The sequence below is a fragment of the Saccopteryx bilineata genome, chromosome 5, assembly GCF_036850765.1.
Source record: "Saccopteryx bilineata isolate mSacBil1 chromosome 5, mSacBil1_pri_phased_curated, whole genome shotgun sequence".
Classification (NCBI taxonomy): Eukaryota; Metazoa; Chordata; class Mammalia; order Chiroptera; family Emballonuridae; genus Saccopteryx; species Saccopteryx bilineata.
In genome coordinates, this window is record NC_089494.1 from 209,651,426 (window position 1) to 209,671,793 (window position 20,368).

Below are 20,368 nucleotides of genomic sequence, written 5' to 3' on the forward strand. Positions count from 1 at the left end.
TTTTTTGTAGAGATTTGAAGCAATTTGGCAGCAAAACAGCACTGAACTCTGGCTTTAATCAAACGACTTCACGGGAAGGAAGGGTCACTCACACACACCAGTTTCTGGAATCATTTGACTTGATGATTAATAATGTGTCCTAGCAGACCTACCCTGATTGGAGTGAGCCCAGCGCTGTACCCTGAATTTGAGGGGTGAGGTAGCTTCAGTTTCCTCTCCCTTTCCTTTCTATCTCTGATATCCTTGGAAGTAGTTAGAACACCAGAATTTAATGGCCAGGACTTTTACAAGTCTAAATCTGCGGCATGCATAGCTATGATGCTGGAATAGCACATTTACTTTCTTTCATGAAAATCTAACTAGATACTCTCTTAAATTGTTCTCAAGAACTTTGACCTCACAGTAGGTCAGCAAGGGCAATTAGTAAACATAATGTCAAGTGGAAACCAGCCATGAAACAAAATTCTTTTCCTTGTCCTCCATGACCCTGAAGAATTTTATTAACTTCTCCACTCATCCTCCTTGTCAGGACATCGCCTCTACTGGGGAGTAAGGGGGGGGGGGGTGTCATAGACTTTTTAGATCATTTAGTCTGGAAAGAAATTTACAAAACTCTCTAGTTGAGGAAGGCTGAGAAGTTTGGTGTCATTTTGTGGGAAGCTAAACGGGAAGATCTCTCTCCTGAACAGCTAGCTTCCTGATACCATCAGCATCATACCTGACTCAGCTAATGACCTCCTTCATCCTTCGGGGAGTGGCAATCTGGGAAAACAGCCTGCAGATTTATCATATTGACTGACATTTTAGAGATTACCATGCATCTAAAGACAAAAGGTAAACCTCACTAATGTGGGTAAGACAAGACTGCAAACATGTGACTAAAAACCTTGGACAATTCAATTCCACTTAACCATAGGAAATAAACCACAGTATAATAAGACTTTGTGAGAAAAAGTTTGGTGACATAGGTTATTGAATTTGCGTGTGTGTGTGTGTGTGTGTGTGTGTTTTAGATGAATTCCAAATAACCTATTTTAAATATAAGTAAACATGAATTAGTTGTGGCACTAAGTGTTAAGATCAGAGAAGAGTCATGGGATGTGATTTCCAGTTCCTCTTGACACTCTTATCAATATCGTGCTTTACCTCATTGCTACATTAAACCAATTTAACATGCATTGTTTACATAATATAAAGAAAAACATATTTTTCCAGCCGGCAAGCAGGTAGTAGAAAATCCCCAATAAAAATTGGGCTGTTGCTTTGCCCAGCCTAACCAGGAAGCACTGAGTAACTTAACCTGGGTTCTCATTAAAATCATCTGGCACATGGCCCATGTCTGGCTCCTGTCTAGGCATCTCTGATGTGGGCCTTGTACAAAGACAGATAGGCTTGTGGATGGTCCAAGACTCCCTGTAGTTAAAAATGACAGTACCATGTACCATAGAAGGCAGAGCTATTTAAAGTAATCGCTTCTTTATCATCAATTTAAAGGTAAGCCAGTTGTTTTACCTGCATTGTGTCCAAGTAATAATGAAAGGCGCAGTGTTCTTTTTGTTCCAAGCTATCATAAAACAATCCGCAAAATGATACTGATATATATGGACAGATTGATTTGTCAAAAGCAATAAAATTTTAGTTACAATACCACATAGTAAAATAATAAGAATTAAAACATTCTTAATTGTTTATAGCTTCCAAAATATTTCCAAGCTCATTTTTATTTAAACTTCATATTAATTCTCTTTGGAAGATAAGCAAAAGTGTCCCATCCTCATTTTCAAATAAGGAAAGGAAAGCCAGAGGGAGAGTTAAGAAGTAGAAAATCCAGGATTGGAAGTCAAGTGCTAGAGAATCTGCCACAATAAATTTTTAATGGTTTCCAGATTACAAACCACTTTCTTCACAGTCACTGGCAAAACACGCCATGGCTCTCCACATCTGGTTAACCATTTGATTTGTATTGCCCAACAATCATATTTTAAGCTGTTGAAATCTCCAGTATCTACTCCTGGCCTTTGAGACCACAGTGATGTCAAAAGTCCAAGAGTCTTCCAGGTTAACCAGCCTGAAACTGTTACCTGCTTTTTAATTCCCTCTCTTCAAGATCAGTACCAAGCCCTGTCTCCTCTGAGGTTTATTCTGACAAAGCCAATTGAAATGTATTGCTACTACCTTTGATCTTTGAACATGAGTGCACTTGTAATAACTATCTCATGAAACTGAGTTTATTACTTAATTATTTTTGTTTCCCTCCAGCCAACTATAAACTCTTTAAAGTCAGTGGTGATATCGTATATTTATCATGTAACTTCCCATAAGTTTCAAGTTCAGTGGCAAGCAGCCAATGAACGTTTGATGACAGATAATGACTTTTTATTTTGCAGTGTTCTTTAAATTACAAGTGAATCTTAAAGTTAAAAAGGAAAGATGAAGCCATTCACTGCCAGTAATCATTTGAAAATCTATTTAGAGTTGGTTTTTCCCTAAGTTGGAAATTGTTTCTTGGTTCTTCTTAGGGCCAGTTCAAATGATATTTTGTCTTTAAATCTGAACTATTCAAAAGAATGTTCAGAAGAGAGCTGGATATTTGACATTAAAAAAAAGAGTTGTACAACTAAAGTATCAACCAAATTACATATTTTCTGTGACTTAGAGATTAATGAAAATAAATGACAAGGGAAAATTCTGATTAAGTTATATTGTGCTGAATGTTAACAGTTTAGAAATGTTATTCTAAATTGTCTCTTCTAACAAATCAATATATGGCATCAGTCTTTTCAAATAGTTTTTTAAGTTTGTATTTTTTATGCCTACTACTTTTTATATTATCTTTAGGCAATGCTGTATGATTGCAGTAATTAAAGATGCACATATCATTATCAGTTAAGCACATCAAGGCTAACAGTACAAGAATTTATCAATCAATAAGTGGAGGATAGAATTACTTGTTTGAATGCCCAAGAAAATGAAAAAACCATTTACTTCTGGGTTAACTTTGTGATATCAATGCAGTCTGCCTCCTTCCACAGTGGACTTGGCAGTCGATTGAAGAGGCAACATCATTAAGTAATAAGTTTGCTTCAAAATTGCCCATATTTACTGTGAAATGTCAGAAACATATTCCCTCTCCTTTTGTCCAGAATCTTTTTTTTCCTACCCATTTCAGAATAAGTCTGCTTGAAAAAGAAATAAATGGTTGAATATTTAATTGAGTTCAAACTGAGCTGGGCTCCAAGTAACCATAGGTGAGCTTTTCCTTGCTTCCTCCTAGGTGGACAAGAAAGCTAGTTGTCTCATTCAGCTGTGCAAGCCTGCAAAAAGTTTTTGTTGACAAGAGATAATATGTAAAAGAAGAAGATGAGTATTAAAGTTTTAAATGTTTCAGAAAGCCTTGGACTTTTTAGGAAGAGGAAGCATTCTTTGCTTTCTTCAGAAATTTGTTCTAGGCTAAGCAAAAAACATATATATATCTGAGCTGTTTTTTTATTTTTCAATTATGGTTTATATTCTGTATTGGTTTCAGATGTATAGCATAGTGGTTAGATGTGGGGCAGCTGTGTTAGGCTTGCTCGCTGGTGTACCAGCTACAAGCACTTTACCTGATTAGTGCATTAGCATGAGGCAGAGGCACATGGGTATGGCCTGTATAGGGCTGTGGGTGCTTGCGCCCAAGAGAGATGGGGGATTGCGGATGCGCAGATTGCCTGCCTGCCACTGTGAGGGGCCATTTTGCTGTTTGTTTGCCTGAGAGGTGGTTTCCCCTGCCAGTGTGCTTGTCCACCATTGTGAGACTTTATTAAACAAAATGGCCCAAAATGGCTCCACAGTTTTTCTACCGTCTGCCAAAATCCAATGTGAACCTGTCTGGCCTCAGCCACTGGCATTGCATTAGAAAACTATATATTTTACAGAGTAGTCCTCCTGATGTTTCAAATACCACCTGGCTCTAATCACAGTTGTTAAAATATTATTGACTATATTCCCTATGCTGTAATTTACATTTCTGACTATTCTTAAATAAATTTTCAGAAGTCTTTGGTATGATACTGCAGAGGCCCGTTATAAAAGTTAAACTTCTAATGCTATGCTTAATATTGGTTATTTACTGTACTGTTTTGACACCATTAAACTTCATAGCATTTTTCGGAGTAATATCCACTTCTATATAAACTCACAATACTTTATGTAAGGATCAAGAAAAGATCAAATTGTTAGATTCAGGAAAGTGTGCTGGGATTTCCAGAGTGTAGACGCAGAGACAGGGAGGTAAGGATAGGGACCCTGTAAGGCTAAGAACAAAGGAAGACAAACGTTTGCATTCCATTGTTTAGAGATCCTTATCAGAAGTTTATGTTTGAAGTTCGCCAATGAGCTAGACCCAGCCCCTGTTGCTATGCTATGTGCAACTCCCTTAGCGAATAGGTAACCGCTATTTTTGCTTCTGTTTATGCTTGCTTACTTAGGATACATATAAGGAACTAGTTGTAAGCGCCAGGCACGATTCCCATTTGCAGCTCCTACTGAGTACGGTGTCTCCAGATACCAGGGAATTCGTCCCTGCGCGGGTGAAACAGGCCAATAAAGTTACATCTATACCTCTGAAAGTCTCCAACATTTGTTTATACCCGGTGGATGCTTCACTTTACATTCTCATTTAATATATATTAGAACTTCATTGATTGCTGTTCTTATAAGACTAATTTTGATGTATTTCTACATGTGACTTATATACTTTCTAGATAATCAAAATCCTTTTTTACTTACTTTGTTACTACTTGAACCACTAGCACACAGGAACACACACACACACATAACACCCCTCTCCCCCACTACCAACAATAACAACAATGCTATGGTCTAAACATTTCTGTTCCCCCAGAATTCACATTGAGTTCCTAACCCCCAGTGTGATTGTGTTAAGATGGGAGATTAGTGTCTAACAAAAGAGGTCCCACAGAGCTCCCTGACCTCTTTCACCATGTGAAACACAGCAAGAACTCACCATCTATGAACCAGGAAGCAGACTCTCACTAGACACTTAATCTACCAGTTCCTTGATCTTGGACTTCCCAGTGTCCAGAAAGGTGGAAATAATTTTTGTTGTTTATACACCACCTAGTCTATGGTATGTTGTTAAATTTTCCTGGATGAACTAAGACAAACAACAACATTAGCAAACCAAAGATAAAAAGAGAAAAATAGGAATAGAACACTTCTTTCTATAGTTGATTTCTTGCCATGAATTTTTTCATAAATATGATTGTAAATTTCCACTACATAACAAGCTTTATACACTTGTGAAATACTATTTTCACAAGAATTGAGAATTAGTAAATTGGTCTCACTGACATAAGTGATGTTGTAATGCCAAACTAAGAGTCAAAAAATCCTAGAAATTCTGGCTAATGTTGGACCATGACTACTAACCAGTTGGAATTTAAAGCATGACTTCCCCTGGAGAGTAAATTAACCAAACTATTTTACAAAATGTTTTGCCTTGAATAATTTTGGTTTCCAAACGTTCAGCCTTAGTATATCAGACTGGAAGTCACTCTCTGTGGAACAGAATGTTTCTTGGGGACTGCTTTTATTTTTCCCTAATTTAAATTTGAGAACAAGACTGGTAAATGCTATGATGAAGGATAATGTAATAGAAAAAAATATAATAGTGACTAGTGTATTAGGGGTAGATCCAAGCTGATATCTCTCACAATGTGATTTTGCACAAGTGCTTTTTTTTTAAAGGTTTTATTTATTTTAGAAGGGAAAGAGAGAGTGAGAGAGAAAAGGAGGGGAGGAATAGGAAACGTCAACTCCCATATGTGCCTTGACCAGGTAAATAAACCCAGGGTTTCAAACCAGAGACCTCAACATTCCAGGTTGACACTTTATCTACTGCACCACCACAGGTCAGGCACAAGTTAGTTCTTTGTAATAAAGGAAACTTGTGGAATATTTTTTATGAAGTATATTCAATTAACTTTCAATGATGATTTGAAATAAAATAAATTGAGGCAGTACAATTCATGAAGAAAAGAATTTATAAGCTGGACTATACAAAAATTAAAATTTCTATTCTGTAAAAGACACTACCAAAAGAATAAAAAAATCAAGCCACAGATTGGGAGAAAATATTGCAGAACACATATCTGATAAAACACTTTTATTCCAAAATACAAAAAGAACTCTTAAAACTCAACAACAAGAACATAATCTGATTAAAAAATATGACAAAGACTTAATAGACACCTCACCAAAAAAGATGTACAGATGGTAAATAAGCATATGGAAAGATGCTCCACATCATATGTCATCAGGGAAATGCAAATTAAAACAATGAGAAACCACTGCAAACCTATTAGAATGACCAAAATCCAGAACACTGACAACATCAAATGCTGGTAAGGTTATGAAACAACAGAAACTCTCATACACTGCTCATTCAAAATGTAAAATGGTACAGCCCTTTAGAAGACAGTTTGTCAGTTTCTTACAAAATGAAACATACAGCCCTTGCCAGTGGTTCAGTGGATAGAGCATCAGACTGAGGTATAGACGTCTGGGGTTAGATTTCTGATCAGAGCACATAGGAAAAGTGGCCATCTGCTTCTCTCCCTCCCCCTTCTTTCTCTCTTCCCCACCTGCAGCCAGTGGCTGGACTGGTTCAAAGGTGATGGCCTCAAGTGCTAAAAATAGCTCAGTACTCAAGCATCAGCCCCAGACTGGGTTACCTAGTGAATCCCTGTCAGGGCACCTGCAGGAGTCTGTCTCACTAGCTCCCCTCTTCTCACTTAAAAAACAAAAACAAAGAAGAAACATACTAAGCATATAGTCCAGCAACCATTCTCTTTGGTAAAGGAATTGAAAATTAAATCTACACAGAAACCTGTTTATTGAAGTTTTATTTATAATTGTCCAAATTTGGAAGCAACCATGATGTTCTTCAATAGGTGAATAAATAAACTGTGATACATTCAGATAATAGATTTTTGAGGAATTCCATACTGTTTTTACCAGTTGGCTATACCAATTTACATTACCAACAACAGTGCACAAGTGTTCTCTTATCTCCACATCCTCAACACATGTTAACTCTTGTCTTTTTAATAATCATTCTAACAGATATAAGGTGATATCTCATTGCAGTTTGAATTTGCATTTCCTGTTGATTAATAATGTTAAACTTCTTTTCATGAACCTGTTGGCCATGTTATAGGGGTCTTTTTTGGGAAAAAGTTTATTCATATCCTCTCCCCATTTTTAAATCAGATTATTTATTGGCTATTGTATTAATTTCTCATATATTTTGGATATTAACTCCTTATTTGATACATGGTTTGCAAATATTTTCTCTCATTCCATAGGTTGCCATTCCACAGGTTTATTTTGTGGATTGTTTTTAAATGTTTTATAGATAAATGGTTATTTTATTTGAATAAAAAAGAAACAGTTTTATTTCTTCCTTTTCAGTCTTTATTACTTTTTCTTGCCTTATTTCACCAGATAAAGCCTCCAGCATAACGTAAGGTTGAAACAATGAGAATGGATATAATTGTCTTATTTCCAAGTGAGTAAAGTTGGTTGATAGTGTTTTTCAAAACAACTGTATATTAAGTGGTAGTTTTTCTACTCTGTCAATTACTGAGTAAGTGGTATTAAAATTTCTAACTGTGATAGAAGATATACTTGTTATCGCTTTTGTTTTATGGAATGTCAAAATAATCTGGAGATGTTTTCTCTGAACATATGTACCCTGATTTATCAATGTCACTGCATTAAAATAAAAAAAGTAGTATAATAAATACTAAAAAAAATCATACAAATAATTGTAGATGTACTATATACAAATTTCTGAGCAACATGTTATAATAATTAAGTCAAATATTAAAGAAAAATATTATAAAGTCCAAGCATGCTTTTATGGCAATTAAATGTAATGAATATGACAAAATTAAATTTATTCTGACATTAAAAAACATTTTTATGTTACATTTTTTGAGTTATGCTTTTTAGAATTCATAAAAAAGAGGGGGTAAAAAATTTAAAATGACAAAAAAATTATCTTTTTATATATATATAGATACATTCTTAGTAAGACATAGTAAATCAGGCAGGTCCTAGCATGAATGTGTTAAGTTTTTTCATTCTTGTGTTTATGAGAAATATGAGCCTGATGTGTCCTAGCGATTTCTTCAATGTTTGAGCATATATTTGAAAGGCAAACCCTCATTTCCTTGTCGATACATTGAAGAATTCCTCTCTTTTTACTCTTAATTGCTGGTTTTTTTGGTCCCAACAGGCATATATTTCTTTGGAATACCATAGGGCACACCTGGAAATCTTCTAGTGTGCACTAGTGTGCCCTGGCACACACTTTGAGAACCACTGGATTATGTGCATAACATTTTATATTCAATCTTGTCAGAAATTGGAATGTTGTTTTCTTTTAGAGGATATTGACTTTTGTTTTGGGAAGTATTATATTATTGGTAGAATATTTTGGTCTTGGCAGGATGAATTATTTTTCTATTTGGGTTTGAGTTTAATCCTAGGATATGTTCTTTACGTATAGGACAACCATTATAGGTTTTTTTCATCTTACCTGAATACTGGAACTATTCAGCAAGGTCTCTTTTCTCTTTTCAGGCCAGAGCTACAACATTCCTAGCACTATATGTCCTCTTGTATCACTATAGAGCCCTCAGGCATATAACTGGTCATATTTTGTAAGTCTCACAGAATCTCACCCTGTACCTGAATAACCCAGTCTTGGGCCAGGAAACTGCATAAATTCCTACATACTTTGTTTTCTTCAGAACTCCATCCCACCCATTGAGGCTCCTTTAGAAGTCAGCTCTGCTTGAGCTCTATTCGGGTTCTTCCTCTTTGCAGGTTAAAGACCCCATAAGGCAGAATGTCAGAATTTTTGAGGGGTTCACATCTTGTGTTCTCCTTCTCTCAATAAATAGGATTTTCCACTGCCTCTTATAAAATGCCTGAAAGCCATTACCTAATAAATTTTGTTTAGTTTTTATTGTTTTTAGCCAAAAGGTAAGTTTAGTAACAGTTGCTCAATAATAGCCAAGAAAGGACAACCTAGATAAGTTTTGTAAAGTGCAAAAAGCTAAATAGGGTAAAATACCACTGGTAATACTACAGTGTGTTTGTAAAGTTAAATAGGATGTGTCAGGAAAAGTCTTCCAGAGTAACTTTATGGCTTCAGAAAGTTAATTTTACACCTCATCTAAGGGTATACTTAAACATTAACTATTTCCTTTTTTGTCCATTTTAGCTTTTTTGTCTCTTAAATTTCTGCCATTGCTTTTAGGAGGAATGTCTCATTTCCTTGTCTTAAAACCTGTTAACTTAATTCTGTTACTGGCAAGAAACTTTTATTATATGTACAACTAAGCACATTTCATCTTTTATTTTTGCACATTGTGCATAGATGATATGCCACAGCATGTTGTGATGAAGAAGGGTGGAGTTTTCACATAGTCAGCTAATTTATGCTTGTTCAAGAGTTCTCAAAGTCTTTTAGCTGTCCAAAGTACAAATATCAGGTTTTACTGAAGGCTGTCTTGTTACACTTAGATCAACATTTAATGACTGCTGCATCCCATATGGGCTGTAGCAATGACCAATTTGGATGCTTCCTTTTTATTTTTAGCTTTTGAAATTTCTCCCTTTCATTAGCTATATATTAAATAGAGTATTTAGAATCTCTTCCCCAAATAAGATGTTTGTAGGTGACCATAAGTCTTAGCCAAATCTCAAAAACAAACACACAAACAACAACCAGGAACAAAGCCAGTGGCAGCATTGTTAGGAGAATTACAACTATAACAGGTATGTGTTTGCAGCAGCGTCACCCTTTTTCTGGCTTGAGATGAGGAAAATTCCAGTTAGTTTCTAGTTACCTTCACTGTTCAGGCTTTCCTTTGCATGCTATTGTTGAACCTCTAGGAAGATTTGACTTTCTATTTTGAGGAATTATATATAGATGGGACATTGATAAATGGGTTGTCCATAGGGTATATTTTAGAAAGAAGATGAGAAAAATTTAGATGAATAGGTAGTTATGATTACTTCTTGATGTTCAATGAATAACATGCTGAATGATGCTAAGGGTAGGTCCTCAATGAGACCAGAAGAAAGTATGTAATTTTTGAACAAATGTGATATGTAGTGCTCATTTGAAATGGGATGCATGATCTGCTGATGTTAGGTTAGGTCTTCTGTGGCTCCTTGGGAGTGTCAGTGTTGGGTAGAATCTATTGACTTTGTTGCTGTGAGGAGATTGAAGGCAAACACGTTAATTAATATGTCAAAATATTAACCCATTGCATAAGCCTGTCACATGACTTACATTACATGTAAGTCAAACTTTTACTTCTACTTAAATGTAACATGATCTAATGAAATCTTTCTGGTTTTATATTCAATGGGTATGGCTTACATTTGCATTGAATGCCTTCTGCTTTTTTGATCCAATCAATCAATCAGTCAATTGACCTTGGACTCATACCAATTCTAGATCTCTTTCTCTTCCTGGATTATTAAATTGTGAAATTATATTGTTAGACAAAAGATAATACTTCTGGGGACAAAATTAAGTTGTGTTTTCTCTAGCTAAATTTTTTTTCTAAAATGATTAAATTTTTATTCTTCTAAAGTGCTCTTCTCTGGTTCGCCCTGCCCTGTTTTGGCTCAAATGCTTTCATTGCAATTTTTTTTTAAGAACATTGTTTTGCTAAAAGAATTCTTTAGCATTTTTTTTACTGTTATCTGACTTACAGTATATGCTGAAATTACAATATGTAGCTTCACCAAATACCATTACCATTATAAAGAAAGGGAAAATAAACAATCCACATAAGAAAATACTTGTAAATTATATATATAATAAGTATTTAGTATTCAGAATATATAAATGAGTCTTGGAATTCAATAATAAAAAGACAAATAATTCAAATAAAAATGGCCATAGTGTTTAAATTAAAATTTCTTCAAGGAAGATACACAATAGCCAATAAGCACATAGAAAATGTTCATATCATTATTAATTTTTAAAAATGCAGTAAATAAATAAAAAAGCCTGACCAGGTGGTGGCTCTGTGTCAGGCTGGGACGCAGAGGACCTAGGTTTGAGACTCTGAAGTCACCAGCTTGAGCACAGTCTCATCTGGTTTGAGCAAGGCTCACCAGCTTGAGCCCAAGATTACTGGCTTGAGCAAAAGGTCACTCAGTCTGTTGTAGCCCCCCAGTCAAAGCACATATGAGAAAGCAATCAATGAACAACTAAGGTGCCGCAACAAAGAATTGATGCTTCTCATCTCTCTCCCTTCCTGTATGTCTGTCCCTATCTGTCTCTCTTTCTGACTCTCTGTCTCTGTCACAAAAAAAGTAAAACAAATGTACCATACCACTTTATACATATTATGATAGCTATAATCAAGAAGGCAGATAATGTTGAATGTTGTAAGGATATAGAAAAGTAGGAATGCTTATACATTGCTGATGGGAATATAAATAGTGCAGAAGTTTTAGAAAAGAGTTTAGCAATTCCTTAAAATTTAAATATATATAAATAGTTGCTATATGACCAGAAGTCTCATGCTTAGGTATATAACCAAGAAAATTAAAAATATATGTCCACACAAAAACTTGTCCATGAATATTCATAACAGTATTACTTGCAATAGCAGAAAAGTAGAAACACAAATGTTCACCAACTTCCAAATGGAGAAACAAAATGTGATGTATCTATATATTAGAATATTATTCAGCCATGGAAAGTACTCAGTTTATGCTATAACCTGGATGAACTTGGAAAACATTATGCTAAGTGAAAGAAACTAGACACAAAAACCTATATTTTGTATGGTTCCATTTACACAAAATGTCTAGAACAGCCTAATCCACAGGACAAAAAGAATAGTGGTTTCTAGGGGCCTGGTAAAGGAAAGGATTGAGGAGAGATGGAATTCCTTTTATGGGATGATGAAAATGTTCTGGAATTAGTGGTGATAGTTGCACAACTTTATGAATATATTAAAAACCACTGATTTGTATAATTCAAAAGGGTGCGCTTTACAGCATATAAACCATATTCCAATAAAAAAAACTCTTGACTTCTTCCCTAGAATTATGAATTCAGACCCAAGGATGGGGATTGCTAGGAATCTGTATTTTAAGAAGTGTTTCACAAGATTCTTATGCGTAGTATTTTTGAGAAGCACTCCTATAAACCATTAAAAACAAACCATTAAAAAAGACTAGTTGATAGAGTTTAGAGTGACCTTTACAACTTCTTTCTCTCCTCAAGGATTCAGTGTATACCTGTGAGAAAATATTTTAAAATATATATATAATAACAACAATATTACAAATGGCAATACTAATGACTACCATATGTGCCAAACAGAGTTTTAAAAATCACTTGGCTATTCAGATTTACAGCAACTCATGTTCTCCAGATTCTTTCTACTGACTGAATGATGTGTAAAGACTTTCATTTTCTATGTATGTAGGACTTATGTACGCTAGCTTTGTCAAGCTGTTTGCTATAGTTTTCAAGATTATAATCTTACTCTAACTCTGAAAAGTGTTGTAATCTGATAGCAATGTATTAGTTCAAATAAAGGCATTTACATAATTAAAAAAAAAAAAGACTTTCATTTTCTCTTGATCTTTCTCCCATCCCCTTTCGCAACAGTTTTGCACTTTTTTTTGTCTGCTCTCTTCAAGTGCTCACTCTCTCTTTCTTTGGTAGTAATTTCCTCAATTTATGATTCACTGTCTTTAGACTTTTCTGTATTTGTGCCTACTTTGTCATACTTCTATTGTGCTAAGAGCTCAAGATACAATAATGAACAGGGCCATGAGTTTATAATATAGTGGGAGAGGTCAAAGTACAATGGAAAAAAGAAACAAGATAGAGATTGCGGCCCTGGCCAATTTGCTTAGTGATAGAGTGTTTGCCCAGCATGTGGAAGTCCCGGGTTCGATTCCCACCAGGGCACACAGGAGAAGTGCCCATCTGCTTCTCTACCCTTCCTCCTCTTTTTTCTCTCTATCTCTCTCTTGCCCTCCCACAGCCAAGGCTCCATTGGAGCAAAGCCAGCCTGGGCACTGAGAATGGCTCCATGGCCTCTGCCTCAGGTGCTAGAATGGCTCCAGTTGCAGCAGAGCAATGCCCAAAATGGGTGGAGCATCGCCCCTTAGTGGGCTTGCTGAATGGATCCCAGTAGGGTACATGCAGAGTCTGTCTCTCTGCCTCCCTGCTTCTCACTCAGAAAAACACACAAAAAAAGAGAAAGAGAGAGATTGCAATAGATGCTATGAAGAGTCAGAATGCTTTCATAATTTGATAAAAGCCACATGGGCTGGCAATACCTACCATTAGAATAATAGTCATTGAAGAAGTAACATTTTAAGCTGATGACAGAAGCATAAAAATTACACAGCCCTGCAAAGAGCCTAGAGAAAAAGTCTCCAAACAGAAAGAACAATAAGGACAGAAGCTGGAAAGAGCTTGTGTTTTGATAACTAAAAGAAGGCTGGTGATGGCTGGGACTTAGTAATGTTCCTTGACATATGCTTGGGTTATGTCCTGATAACCCAATGGAAGTTGAAAATTTTTTAAGTCAAAAATGCATTTAATACACCTAACTTACGAAACATCATAGTTTAACCTAGCCTACCGTAACTGTGCTCAGAACACTTACTTTAGATGATGGCTGGGCAATTGCCTTGAGTTTCATCTCAAGAGTTATTCCCTTCCTTTTCTTCTCACCAGAAGCAGGAGCCACAGATGGGCATTAGGTAGACATGATGGAGTGCAGAAACACAAAACAATATCCATAATACCTGGCAACGCAATACATTGTAGAGCACAGGTCCCCAAACTTTTTACACAGGGGGCCAGTTCACTGTCCCTCAGATCATTGGAGGGCCAGACAATAAAAAAAACTATAACAAATCCCTATGCACACTGCACATATCTTATTTTAAAGTAAAAAAACAAAACGGGAACAAATACAATATTTAAAATAAAGAACAAGTAAATTTAAATCAACAAACTGACCAGTATTTCAATGGGAACTATGCTCCTCTCACTGACCACCAGTGAAAGAGGTGCCCCTTCCGGAAGCGTGACTTGGTGGATAAATGGCCTCAGGGGGCCGCATGCAGCCCACAGGCCGTAGTTTGGGGACCCCTGTTGTAGAGAATCTATAGTTTACCCTTGTGATCAGTATCAGCCTGAGAGCTATGGTTTGTTGCTGCTGCCCAGGATCATGAGAGAGTATTGTACCATATATCACTAGCCTGCAAAAACATCTTCAAAATTTGAAGTGCAATTTCTACTAAATTCATGTTACTTTTGCACCATGATAAACTGAAAAAATTGTTAGTCAAACCACTTTCCATAGTCAGAAAGGGGTGGGGTAGTAATGTGAGTGAGGTTGGATAAATAAATAAGAGCCAGGTCATACAGAAGTTTCTAAGCCAAGATACAGACTTTATTTGCAATGAAAAGCCTTTCAAAAATTTTATGTTGCAAGAAGACATAATCTGTTTCATATTTTTAAAAAAACCTCTGACTTCTACATAGAACTATAACAGCATATAGTTTAGAAACAGAAACACAAGTTAGAAGGCCATTCTAATAGTTTAGGTGAAGGGTAGGCAAACTATCACCTATGGGTTTGCCTCGTGGTTTTGTAAATAAAGTTTTACTGAAACACAACTGACAGTGATTGTCTATGGCTGCTCTCATGCTGCATGGCAGTATTAAATAGTTGTGACAGGGACCATGTAACCTGCAAAGCAAAAATATTTACTATCTAATTCTTTACAGAAAAAAATTTGTCAAGCCCTGGTGTAGATAAGAAATATGATGAGTGGGCTAGAATAATATCTAATAGAGATATAGAGATATTGGAAGATTATGAAAAAAAACTTTGTAGATGCAACCTTTAGGACATGCTGATGGATTGGATGCAGGCAGTGGAAAATTTAATAATTATTCTTAGTTGTTTGCTGGAAATAACTAAGTGTATGGTGATTCCATTTATTGAGATGGAAAAAGACAGGGGAAGGAACATGCTAAGATGGTAGTGATATTAAAAATTCTTGTTTAGACATATAAAGTTTAAATGCCTGTGAAATATCCAAGTAAAAATGTCAATAAAGTTACATATGAACTCAGGAAAGAGATTTGTGTTAGAGTTATATAAGAGACATCAGCACTGAGAATTATTTTTGGAATCCACTTAGTGAGAGATCTAGAAAGAAATTGTGACCTAGAACAGTGCCTGAGGACACGAATATTTAGCAGTCTCCAGACTCAGAGTATTTGTCCTCATATTCAACTCCTTTCATTCTTTCTGTATTACCAAATCCTTCTCACCTTCTCCAAGATCTAAGTATTTCTTATTGATTTTCTACATTTCTTATAACAGCCCTGCAAAACAAATGCTATTATTCTTTGTATACATTTTGATTTTGTTAGTTACAAATAACACTTTAAGTAGAAAAGAAATGTGTTAAAAAAATACCAGGAGGTTCACAAAATTTCCAATAGGGGTAGAGAATCATTAGTAAGAACAATATCCAAAATCAGGCAGAACCAGAATGGTGCAAACAACACAAGCTTCCCCCGATGGTCAGGGGCACCACAGTTTGCAGCTGAAATAAGATATATTTACTGTCACTGCCACTGCCCATTGCTAGAATAACCCTATCTCCTCCAGATGTGTCTCAACACAAACCATCCTCTTCATTAAATGATGAAACCTACCAGGGCCTTCTGATAACATCTCCTGAGGCATTTATTTAAATGCATGAGGAACTCTACTGCTATTATCAAGTTTCTATTGATACCTAGTAATAACATCTCAATTACAAACAAGTAATTTTGTAGCAAGCCAAAAAACACATATTGCCTGCATTTGGATTTGGGAGTCTATAAAAACTTTCTGGCCAACTGTTAGGCAACAAGTCTATAACAGATAGTTTATATAGATCTATAATTAGATCACTAATCTCTAGTAAATCAATTACCTAAGATTTATTATAATACTTCCATGAGTCACTTAATATTTTGATGTCTTGTTTGCCTTGGGAATAGCCAATATTCTTTTTATTTCTCAAAAGTACAGTAACCTTAGCCATAAATTCCCTTTCAAAATATTCTGTTATCCACAGATAATGAAGCTTTTCTTGGTAAAAAGCTTCTTGTATTCAATTCACAGGGTCTTCTAAACAGACACTCAAAAGAAAAAGGAATTATTAATAATTTTTCTTTTCTACCCACATCTAGTTTGTAGTAGCCAAGGTGATTCAATTCAAGGTGACTACTCTTGTTATAGTGTACCAGAATCTTAAAGGGAATAAACATAGTCCTGTAATGTCACTAGTACTTTAGTTCAATATTGGGTGTCCATGCATATATCATCCATGTCCATCTGTTCCTTTAGTATTGCATTTTTTTCTAGAAAATTTCAACATCCTCATCACATAAAAAAGATATTCCAAAAGTTTATATGGAACCACAAAAGACACTAAATAGACACAACAATCCTGAGAAAGAAAAACAAAGTGGGAGAAATTATACTACCTGATATCAAACTATACTATAAGGCCATAGTAATCAAAACAACATGGTACAACATAAAAACAGACATAGATCAATGGAACAGAATAGAAAGCCCAGAAATAAACTTACACTTATATGGTCAACTACTATTTGATAAAGGGGGTAAGAATATACAATGGGATAAAAATAGTCCATCTAATAAATAGCGTTGGGAAAACTGGACAGATACAAAAAATGAAAATAGATGACCTTCTTACATCATATGCAAGAATAAACTCAAAATGGATTAAAGACTTAAATACTGAACTCAGAACCATAAAAATCCTAGAAGAAAACATAGGCAGTAAAATCTTGGGTGTTTCTCATAATAATATTTTTTCTGATATATCACCTAGGGCAAGAAAAACAAAAGAAGAATGAACAAAGTGGACTGCATCAAACTAAAAGGCTTTTGCAGAGCAAATAAAACTATAAACAAAATAAAAAGACAACCCATTGAATGGGAGAGCATATTCATTGATAATCTGATGAGGTTAACATCTAAATTTTATAAAAAAAACTTATAAAATCAACACCAAAACCAAACACTCCAATTAAAAATGGGCATAGGATCTAAATAGAAACTTCACTAAAAATGACATGCCGTTGGTCAATAAACATATAAGAAAATGCTCAATGTCACTAATCATCAGAGAAATGCAAATTAAAACTGCAATGAGATATTACCTCACACCTGTCAAAATGGCTATCATCAATAAATCAACAAGTTGAGGCAAGGATATGGAGAAAAGGGAAACCTCATGCACTGTTGATGAGAATGTAGATTGGTTCAACACCGTGGAAAGCAGTACGGAGTAACCTCAAAAAATTAAATATCAGACTGGCTTATGACCCAGTGATTCTACTTCTGGGAATTTATCTGAAGAAACCCAAAACACTAATTCAAAATAATATATGCACCCCTATGTTCATTGCAGCATTATTTATAATAACCAAGATTTATAAGCAGCCCAAATGCTCATCATAGTTGAGTGGATTAAAAAGCCATGGTACATTTATACAATGGAATACTATTCAGCCATAACAAAAATGTTTCAGCCAAAACATCTTACCTTTTGTGACAGCATAGATGGACCTGGAGAGCATTACGCTGAGTGAAATAAGCTAGTCAGAGAAAGACAAGTACCATATGATTTTACTCCTATGTGGAATCTAGTGAACCAAATGAACTAAAAAACAAAATAGAAATAGACTCATATATAGAGAGAGCAGGCTGACAGCTGTTGGGGGGGGGGGGGTTGGAGGGATTAAACAAGAAAGGACAAAAAAGAAAGAGAGAGAAAACTCATAGGCGTGGACAACAATGTGGTGGTTGATGGAGGGTGGTAGAAGAGAGTGGTATAAGGGAGATTAATGGTGATGGACGAAGACTTGACTTGGGAGAGTGAACACTTCATATGGTGGACAGAGATGTGTTGTAGAATTGGGCAGCTAAAACCTGTATAATTTTTTAACCAGTGTCACCCCAATAATTTCAATTAAAAAAGAAGTTGAATAAAATGTTCACCTTTTTGCCTCAGTGAGAAAATAGAAAAAAGAAAAAGCCCCAGGACTCAAACCACAATGGCTTAATTTTGCTAAATAATTTACTAAAGTATTTATTCCACAGAAATCAACCACTTTGCATGAGGGGCAAGGGTGTTCTCACATAATATTAAGCAATAGAAGTAAATAATAGTCATAAAAGGTCTTTAAAATTATTCTTCCTTCCACCCTCAGTTATTTTCTAACTGATAGAAGCTTATCAGTAAGAGAATTGACTTGAGTACTTCAGAATCTAGTTTGTTTCATCAAGAGACTAAAGCTCTCTGTGTACCTTATCTATCCCTACGGCCTTTCTCTGACTGGTTCTGAGAGGTTTTTGTTGTTTTTTTTTTCTCTTCTGAACAGTGGTTCTCTGTGGTGGGTAACTAAGCTGCCTCAAGATGGTAGCAGCAACACAAGTATGCCGCTGGGATCTTCATCTTTCAAGAACTGAAAATATGCAGGGAAGAAACCCCGGTTACCCACAACCCCCAAAGCTTTTAATATAGAATGCGTGACTTCAACATGCTCTCCTGACATCAGTGCTTATAACCAAGGTGTGAACTGAGGTCCCAGGAATTTGTTTCTTCTCCATTTGTCACTATTTTTAAGCCTCTAAAACCACTTTCCTTTCTTGTCTCTTCCAAATTCTAATTACTGCCACTGAAAGTTAGGGCGACAGGTGTCACTAAGCATTCGCAGGTCACCTAGGCCTCCACGAAAGCATTTAGCTGCAGCTAACATATGCTCTCGTGTTTTCTAAGTGAACTTAAGCTGCCAGAATCTGACTTATTAGTCCTCTCTCAACTCTTCTCGGAAATAGCTTTTTCAGCCTCAGCACATAAGAAGTTTCTATTTCCCCCTACATTTTAGTGGATATTAAAGGACTTACATACATATCCCTTCTTTCCCTTCCTTTCCCTTTCCTTTCCTCACTTCTCTATATGCCAAATATCCATTCAATATTTAATAGTAAGACCACAAGTCTTAGAGGTATTGATAATTTGGGGCCATCCAAGAGCCTAGTCTAGAGGAGGACTTTGTCAACACATTTTTCTCAGTCTCCTTCTCTTTTAACTGATTATTTCTGCTATATTTCTCTACAAATGACTAAACTTTACAGAAAGGTGCAGTCACATAACCTCAGCCACTGTTTGATATACCAAGGATTCCATCATAACCATTAAGTCCAATCCAATCTTGGCCTTAAACTATAGCTCAAAATCCAGAGAAGCCTGCCTAGAAAACTAAGAAAAATCTGGGGTTTTTAGCTATAGAAGAAAGTTAACCCTTTTTGATTTGTTTTAAAACTGTGATGACTATATGTACTGACTTGATTAGTTTCTAAGGATCGCCCTCCCTTGCCACCTTCGACGGTTCCCACAAAACCTAGGCCTCCCTCTCTTTCAAACATTATGTATTCATCTAAGGGCTCTGGTACCGGAAGGAAGGTACTTTAGCAGCTGCCCATCCTCTCTAGGGGGTACTGTCAAGACCAGCAGTTATAGAAGGGGTCAGTATGGACTCATAAGTTATCTTAGTACATAGAACCCTTTAATTTGCAGTTTGGCAACATGGGAGATATATCCTCACTAATTCTGTCTAAGGAGAGTATGTCTGAGATGAAGAAATGGGTGGCTCCTCTCTCCTCTTCTATGCTTAAGACATCCTGTGAGGCTGAAATACACAACGTTTAAAACCCTAAACATAAGCATCAAGTTACATAATAAGCTAAGTGGGCATTTGAGATGTTAAGTTACAGAGTCTGTCATTCCCTACAAGGGACTCATAACTTAATAGTCTCCCTCACCCCGAAACCATTTTCAGATGTGTTAGTTTCCAGGTACTAGAGAAGTTGTCCCTGATTTATGTGATTTATCAGGATGCAGAGCAGCATTGCCTAGAGATCATCGACTGTGACAGTGTGTTTCAAGCTTGCCTGTTGTCCTGTCTTTCAATCGCCTTTCCATGCCTCAATGACCAGGCCAACACTCTACCTTGTGTGAGGAGATAAAAGAGCACCAGAGAATTTTCTCTGTATTTATCATCACGGTAGCCTCATTTACTTCTTACTCTGCTTTCTTCTTATTATAGAAAAACCTGCCAAGGGAACCGATTCCTTCAGCTGTAAGCCTGAGCCAAACCTCATCCTTATATAGTCCTATGCAGTTGGTTGGT